Here is an 8,100-nt window from a genome sequence, read left to right on the forward strand (position 1 = left end):
CTGTTCCATTGATAGCATGACAGAGATTTGTGGGTAATGTAGTTTAAAACGTTTAGTAATGAAACAATAAATGTTAAATACATAATATCTTTAATGGACAACTGGATATCTAAATGTGTTCATTGTGCAAACCTTTATGACATATATGAGGGACAGGCTGAAATTTGATCATTTACTGTGAGCACTTTAAAAATAACCTTTATGCCAGCTTTCCATATATGTCAGAAAACTGGGCCCAACATTATTTAGTAAACATAGCATAAGCAGTTGTCCTGCCGATTTTCTCTTTGATACACTAACCGGACTGTGAGTTACAGCCATTTGAAATGTGCAGTTTTTTGCTCTTCTGGGGGGCCCTTGGGGGTGGAAGTGCAGTACAATCTACACAGATCTACACACACTATTACACAGGGATAATGCACCATTCAGTAAAACAAACAAAACAAAACAGTGCCTACATTTCCCTTTCACCCCTTCTGATTGCTGCTTATATGCCTGACATCAGTAACGTCTATGCTTTCATTTTAAATGCAGTAGTAGATGTACTAGAATGATCAACATGGATCATCTTCAATTATGCTTGAAGTGTTTATAGCAAGATAGCCACTGCAGCCTCTTGTTATTCACATAGCTTCCCTTTATTTCACTGCAAACATTGCAGTTGCAGCTTATACATGCAAGTATGTGCAACTTTTGTTGCATTGTTTTGTTGCAACTTTTGTCCCAAATATCATTAACCAGATCTAAATGTGTATGTCCTAAGAAAAAGAATCATGGTAATTAATTATATGTAGTTGTTTTTAAATTATGAACTAAACTAAAGAAATAAGAAATTAAAATTTCTCAAATATTGTTTTTATTTACTGTACCAAACACCACTTTCAATAAACAATATTCACCATACTTTATTACACAACACTTTATTGGAGGACACAGCATAAAGTTGATAAAGTAGCATAAAGACAATGAGATTCAAGATAAATAAAAATGTGTCTTCAAAAATACATTAACATCATATTAATCCATTCACAGCTGCTGAGCCACAAAATGAGTGCCAGAGAATCATATTCAGTCACCTATGATACAGAAAACAGATTTGATATTGTGTTGGAAAATAATGATTCATTATCACTAAACTGGTTTCTTGCTCTTCCCTGTACACGTCTCGATCATGTTCATGTTCTTCTTCCTCGTCTAAACAGTTTGTTCAGGTGTACCCTACAGTACAACAGAAGAACAGAAGATGTGATCACTGATGTGGTGTAGCTTTTTCTCAACCAGAGGAAGAAGTCTCAACATCCCATTGTCAGGCGTTCTCCAGTCCTGGTCTGAAAGTAAAGCAAAAAACACAAACAATACAAATTAAGTTGTTTAATGGACAGTCAGGTCAGCTTATGGCTACGTTTACACGTGGATGGCTATTTTCATAAACGGACATTTCACCCCTCTTTGTTTTCAAAAATAACATCGTGCACACGAACCCGTGTCAAACCTGTAGGTGGCAGTGTAACGAGAAGCTCAAGCCCACGTTAAGCCAATCAGAATCCCGAAAATAGTCTCATATTGTGACGTCGCTGCCTAAAACTCAGTTTTTCTCAGTTTACATGCAAACGTGCAAACAAAGTTTTCCAAAATCTCCACTTTGGCCGGAGTTTTTAGAAATAATCGTTTTCTGTGATAAAAACTGGGTTTTCGTGTAAATGAGAGGCCAAACCGCAGGGAAATATCGGTGTCTTCACTTCGTATAAACGGGGCCTATGTTCTGCGATATATTAAGCAGTGATGGGCTACTCTGGCCCTTAGCGTCCACTGTCCTGCAGATTTAGCTCCAACCTCAAACCCTCCTGCCTATTGTCTATAAGTAAAGCTGAAGACTTTCATATGTGCTCAATTAGGGTTGGAGGTAAACTCTCAACCTCAAAAAGGAGAACGCAAAAGGGCCAGAGTTGCCCGTTCCTGATTTAAATTTACAAAGCAGCAGTCAGTACATTATATAATATACACATTGATTTATTTTATATATATATATGTGTGTAAAATAAATCAATGTGTATATTATATAATGTACTGACTGCTGCTTTTTTAAATTTAAATCAGGAACGGGCAACTCTGGCCCTTTTGCGTTCTCCTTTTTAAGGTTGAGAGTGTATATATATATATATATTTATATATATAATATTTCAGCACATTATATAAGCTAAGTACTGAACAAAAAATGTTTTACCCATATCAACAGCAACCTATTTTAAAATATCTTTAAGAAAGGCATGGTCTCTTTTGCCTTTGCAAGTGATGCTTGATTTTTTTCAAGACAACATACTCTTCTGTCACTTGTTTCAAGAGCTTCCTGTAACCTGTACAATGTAAAATTGTCAACATCAAATTATGTACTACATATTACAGCATTGTTTCAATACAAGACATACCAATGGATTTGCGCACCTTTCTGTCTTCTTTGGGCACCAGATGTTCCTTCCTCACCCGAAACAAAGGACTTATTCGATTAGCTTGTGTTGATTTAAGGACTGGTCTTCCTTCTCTGCTGTAAAACAAGAAAGTATCTACTTACTCGTGCAATTACTATTGTTCTTGAAACATAAATTAAGACAGTTATAATTTACCTTACGATTCAGGAGAGAGCATTTGATGAGTAAATACTGATTGAAATGTTCTAGAAACTTTACCTGGGAAGGGCTGATCTCGGCAAGATCCGCTGCGACTCACTAGTAGCTCTTGTGAGGGTTGGCTCTTAAAAGAGCTGTTGAGTTTGATGTTGTAGAGATCTAAAAAAAAGGACAAAGTAATCCTGCAATACAGAAAGGAAGGTAATTTTATTACATTACATGCAAGCAGTCAGTTATACAACTGTAGGATATATTTCTGTAAAGAGTGTTGCATAATTAAATGTTAAAAGCATTTTTATGTTATACATTCACTGATATGTGGGCATTTCTATGAATAAAAGTATGTCTTTAATAGCACGCAATAATCATATGAACTCGTTTAAAAATAACATGATTTATATGCAAACGGGACAGTTATCAGTAGTGTAACTGATCTGATTACGACAAAATAATCGCGTATCTGATGTCATGTGACAAGTCAGATTAGCTTTTCCACTCTTGCAAACAGAGGTAGGTTATGAGGTGTGGAGAGACATCATGTATCATTGGACATTGGAACATGAACACAACAGACAGGGACTAATTTGTAATAATTTTAATGAATACACAATGCAATTAATATAAACTTTCTGACAGTGTGTGGGACATCAGACTACTATCCAAGAAGGGGCGCAACTGATTTACAAATATCGCGATAAATATGTACAGGAATTGAGGCAGTAGCCAATGAGCACTAGGAGCAAAAGCTGCAGGATTATGTACGAGTATACAAATATGTACTAGTATTGTACGAATTTGACAACTTGTTAAATCTTGTGAATTATTAAGACTTTGAGACTGTTCATACTGATTGGGCTATGGGTTTTGTAAGAACAGGTTTAAGAAACAACAAATGCTTGATAAAATGTTTGATTTAGGGTTAAAACCAACACATACGTACCATTGCGAATATTTGTCTTTGCAGCGGTCCGTCTCCTCCGTTTACTTGTCCTCAAACAATAATGGGCTGACTGAGTTCGAAAGGCCCTTTTGGTCTTTTCAGCTGAAAACAGAGAAAATAAAATATCATTATGTATAATATATAGGATTATTTAAAGGAAAAAGTACTGAATTTCCTTACAAATATTGGATGTTACATTATTAAGCATTAAAAGCATGGTAGGTGTTGTGGTTAATATGCATAATTTACAACAATTATCACTTTAAAACTACCAATACTGAGGTAAAAGCATGGTAAGTTTTGTGATTGCTGTCCTTTACTACCCATCACAGTAAAACTGAGGTTACTGAGGTAAAAGCATGGTTAGTGTTGTGGTTACTGTGCATTTACAATAAGTACCACATTAAAACTACCAATAGTGTGGTAAAAGCATGGTAAGTTGTGTGATTACTGTCTTTTTACTACACTTATCACAGTAAAACTAATGTTACTGTGGTAAAAGCATGGTGTTGTTTTTACTGTGCTTCTACTACATATACAACTTTGGAACTAATTGTACAACTTAAAAACCTGATATGAATATGATTAACTGATTGAAGGTCTACTCTAGGCCTACTGTATAGCACATCACGTGACAGACAGTGTTTAATCACCATAGAAACCATTTTCATAGAAAGCAATGAAACGCAAAGCCTCCGTTGAGATGACAGATATAATGCAGTGACTGAACTTGAGCTAATGTGATTAATTTCGACACACAGAAAATAGATTATATCAAACATTATTAGGACAGCGTATTTACGACTACTTACCAACATCTGGCACACGTGAACTGATGCCAAATATCGCGAGGTGTTCGGAATGAGACTTCCTTAGCGCGATTTCCTACTAATAAAATATTTTTTTTAAATATCAATAAACAGCAAAGCAATCCAGCTTCCCTGGCAATAAGAACGAAATAATATAATTAAAATAAATACATAAACCATGATAAGATCTCGTGAATAAATGTTGATTAAACAGCTTCTCTACTGCAGCCATAGGCAGATAGAATCGTGCTTTGATCACGAAAGATGCTTCCCATTGAAATACATTAGTTTTAAAAAACGTGCTGGAATTACGAAAATAACGAAATAAACGTGCCCGTGCCACGAATCAATAGATTAAATTACGTGACCATATCACGAACTGCCGTGAGACTGGGTTGTTTAATGCCACTTTTCTGTTGTCATGGCACTCAGAGCACGTCTTGTTTTCTGTTGGCTGCAAATACTAATATATCACTGTGCTGTGAAATGCTCTGGAATTAGAACAAACCACTAAATCATGTTGGATTACTATTAATACATTTTCAAAACTGCAAACGGTGCATGCTCATCCTTGATTTTGGACGTCACATGCTTGTGGGTGGTTGCTATGGAGTTGCTATGGGTTTTGTAAGGTATGCTTAGTCGTTTTTACTATGTTGTTATGTAAGGGATTAATGATAATGAAGGGGTTGTATTCGCTATAACAACCGCTTCGCTGTACATTGTCCCGCTTATTACATGGCTACCTACCAAATAAATCAATAATTTGACACAAAATATTGATTTAAAGCCACACCGTGGACTTTGTGACCTAAAGAGTTGACACATAGAAGTTATTTTAAATGATTCCTCAGGCCAATATACAGCGTTTGACACTATTAATGCTCCGAGCGGGGCTGCCCTCTTGAAATACCGCCTATGTAAGTTTGGAGAAGACGGACCGTCGTTGGCCAGGTCATGTGACCTGGAGAACGTATCGCTTTACGGTCGTCCATTTATTAAGTGGATAGTCTTCTAGACTTTTGCGACAGTGCTGCGGCGCTTGTGGCCTCTAGGGGCGCTAGACGTGAAAGTTCCGCAAAAGTTCCGCAAAAGTTCCGCGGTGTGGCTTTCAAAAGGGATTTATTGATTTAAAACCGATTGTATTGCTTCCTCTAAAGAAAATAGTCCGTTCGGTTAGAATCCTGCTTCCATGGCAACGCTGTTTTTAATGGCAGCGGTCTTTTATCAAGAAATAACAGACCGCACATTAGAATTCAGCCAAGCCATGTAATAAGCCATGCTATTATAAGGGTGGTTTATTGGAGGTTATTAGATGGTTACTTACTGGCCCAAATCAAAAGAGCCCAAATCAGTCTTGTCTGTTTGTTTTGTTGTTGTTGTTGTTGTTTTGTTTTGCTTTGTTTTTGTGTTCTTTATTGTGTCGTTTCTGTTCTGTTTTGTTTGTTTTTTAGTTCATTTTGATTCTGTTATTTTGTGTTTTGTTTTGTGTCTGTTCTGTTCTGTTTGTTTTGATTTGTTTTTGTAATGTGTGTTTTGTTATGTTTTTTGTGTGTGTTTTGATCTGTTTTCTTTTCTTTTCTTTTTAATGTTTTGTTGTGTTTTTTCTTCTGTTTGTTTTGTTTTGTGTTTTGCTTTGACACTTTGTCACTTTGTACATAACTCCTCGACAAATTGTATGATTTGGGTTATCATTCATGTCCAACAAGTTGCACGATTATTTTGAAGTTTGTTCTGATGCCGAGTCCTAGAACGAACTTCCACTTAATGTAAACCCTATACTCTTTTAATAGTGCCTGTATAAACTCATTAACAAAACCAATTTTACTTCAATTACTCCTAAACTATCAATAAGTAAAATAATGAACATCTAATGCATAAAGGTAATGGAACATTTTAAAACAAATTGCACAACCAGAACAAACTTAAGTGATAGTTATAGTGGGATGGATTGCACATCTTCCCAATGAAAAGGAAACTTTCCAAAAGAGTTGGGAGCAATATTTCTCTCCACAGTAATAAGTACAAGCTGATTGGATCTAAAGCTTATAATTGGAGGGGGAGAAAGAAGCAGATAACCGGAGGGGAATACACTGAAATAAGAATGAAGGGATGAAAATAAAAACTTTCGGTTGCAATTGGAGGGCGGTTCTTTTACAGAGCTTTGCCTTTTCGAACAGCAACCAGACTCCTTTGAAACACACTGGCAATTTTAATGAGGATGTGAGAGTCTGTGTGAACATACTATCAAACACACCTCCTAAAAAAATGAAAGAAATGCTGGGAGAGCGGAAGAAGAGAGAAAATGAAAATCACAATATCAGAGTCTACTCTTCTATACAGTGCCTCCCAAAGAAAAATAAATATACTAAAATGAAATGCATTTGAAATACATTTATTTTATACTAAGTAAACTACAAATACATTTACATATTTATGTACTTAATATAAATACCCTGCTATTGTACTTTCGGTATTCTAAATTGATCTAAATCTAAATGTACTATTTATAAAGATTACTGTACTTTATTGTAGCAGAGATCCTCATCTACAGTAATGAACGCTCATTTTTCATTAGCGGGGCTTGGCGTGTTGCATCTGTTCTTGTTGTTAAATCGTTCATGTGAACACTGCATGTGTGTGTTGGGGTTTAATAGGATCACAGGATGTGGGGGGAAAGGCTGGAGAGGATTGGGAAGGAACCATAACTGCTCACTTAAGTTGTTCACTTAACACAGAGAATTATGAAAAGTAAGCATGTAGAACATTTAGATAACTTTTTCTGCAGTAGTAATTTCATAAACTACAATTAAAAAGTTTGTGGTGGATAAGATTCATTTGAATATTTTTTTTTAAATAATCATCGTATGCTCACCAAGACTACATTTAATTTTGATCAAATTAATCAAGTAAAAACTAAATCACATCTCAACACAATTATTGGTGGTTATGCTCTAATTAATGTTAATTTTTCATTTACACGATTTATTCCATCTGGGCAATTTTGAGGTTAAATAAAAAATGATTTTCATTAGGTAATATAAAAAACAATATGTTTTTATTTGATCTTGGCGTTTCAAAATATGTGTTTTGTGTGATTTGTGAACGCAGTTATTCATTTGTTATTCAGTTATTCATCATATTTGTACAGTACAATTTTGGGGACATGAAAAGATTAAATTTGCACATTCAGACATTCAATTGGCAGTGCAGAAAAGTTGTTGGTTCTCTTACGTAGAGTTCTCTCGTACTGCGTCGAAAGAACGCTACGGGAAAGTATTTCTTTGTCGAGATTGAAGCCTAAAAATTAATCCTTAATTTTGTAAACATGTAAAACGCTTTTCTGTAGCATACAACCTTAGGCGGAGCAATATCGCTCACCCATTGGCTGCTCCGCCAGAAAAGCACAGCCTATGCGAGGCCAGAGACGCTGACCAATGAGGACGCTTCGCGCCCATTCTGCGTCATCTCCCGCCGAAACAGGCGTGGCCTAGGCCTATAAATACGAGCATAGCTGTCTAACACACCGATTTTCTAAAATTCACGAAGCTGCACGCATCGCTGAATTGGATTCGAGCCGCCACAGCCGTTTGGAACAGCACTTCAGCAGGACGAGCCCTTATCTGAAGTCGCCGCCGCCTTCGCCGCCTTCAGCCGCCGTTCCCTGCTGCGCTTCTCCGGCGTGGAATATCCTTTTGCTTTGTGTGTGTTTTTGTGTGTGTGTTCG

At 36.3% G+C, this 8,100-nt stretch overlaps 1 long non-coding RNA gene across 2 annotated transcripts; it reads right to left on the bottom strand.

Annotated features, from left to right (window-relative positions):
- Positions 1-874: 874 nt before the first annotated feature.
- On the bottom strand, positions 875-4,427 carry LOC307000926. 2 transcript variants are annotated; one of them, XR_013798131.1, is made up of 5 exons: positions 4,377-4,427; positions 3,565-3,666; positions 2,685-2,806; positions 2,427-2,542; positions 875-1,328 (listed from the first exon to the last, which is right to left on the bottom strand). It is a non-coding gene; the product is annotated as an uncharacterized lncRNA (long non-coding RNA). The 2 variants fall into 2 exon arrangements; XR_013798132.1 differs by lacking the exon at positions 4,377-4,427 and having other exon boundaries at positions 3,565-4,279.
- Positions 4,428-8,100: the final 3,673 nt, after the last annotated feature.

The sequence above is a fragment of the Phoxinus phoxinus genome (genome assembly GCF_949152265.1).
Source record: "Phoxinus phoxinus genome assembly, chromosome: 6".
Taxonomy (NCBI): Eukaryota; Metazoa; Chordata; class Actinopteri; order Cypriniformes; family Leuciscidae; genus Phoxinus; species Phoxinus phoxinus.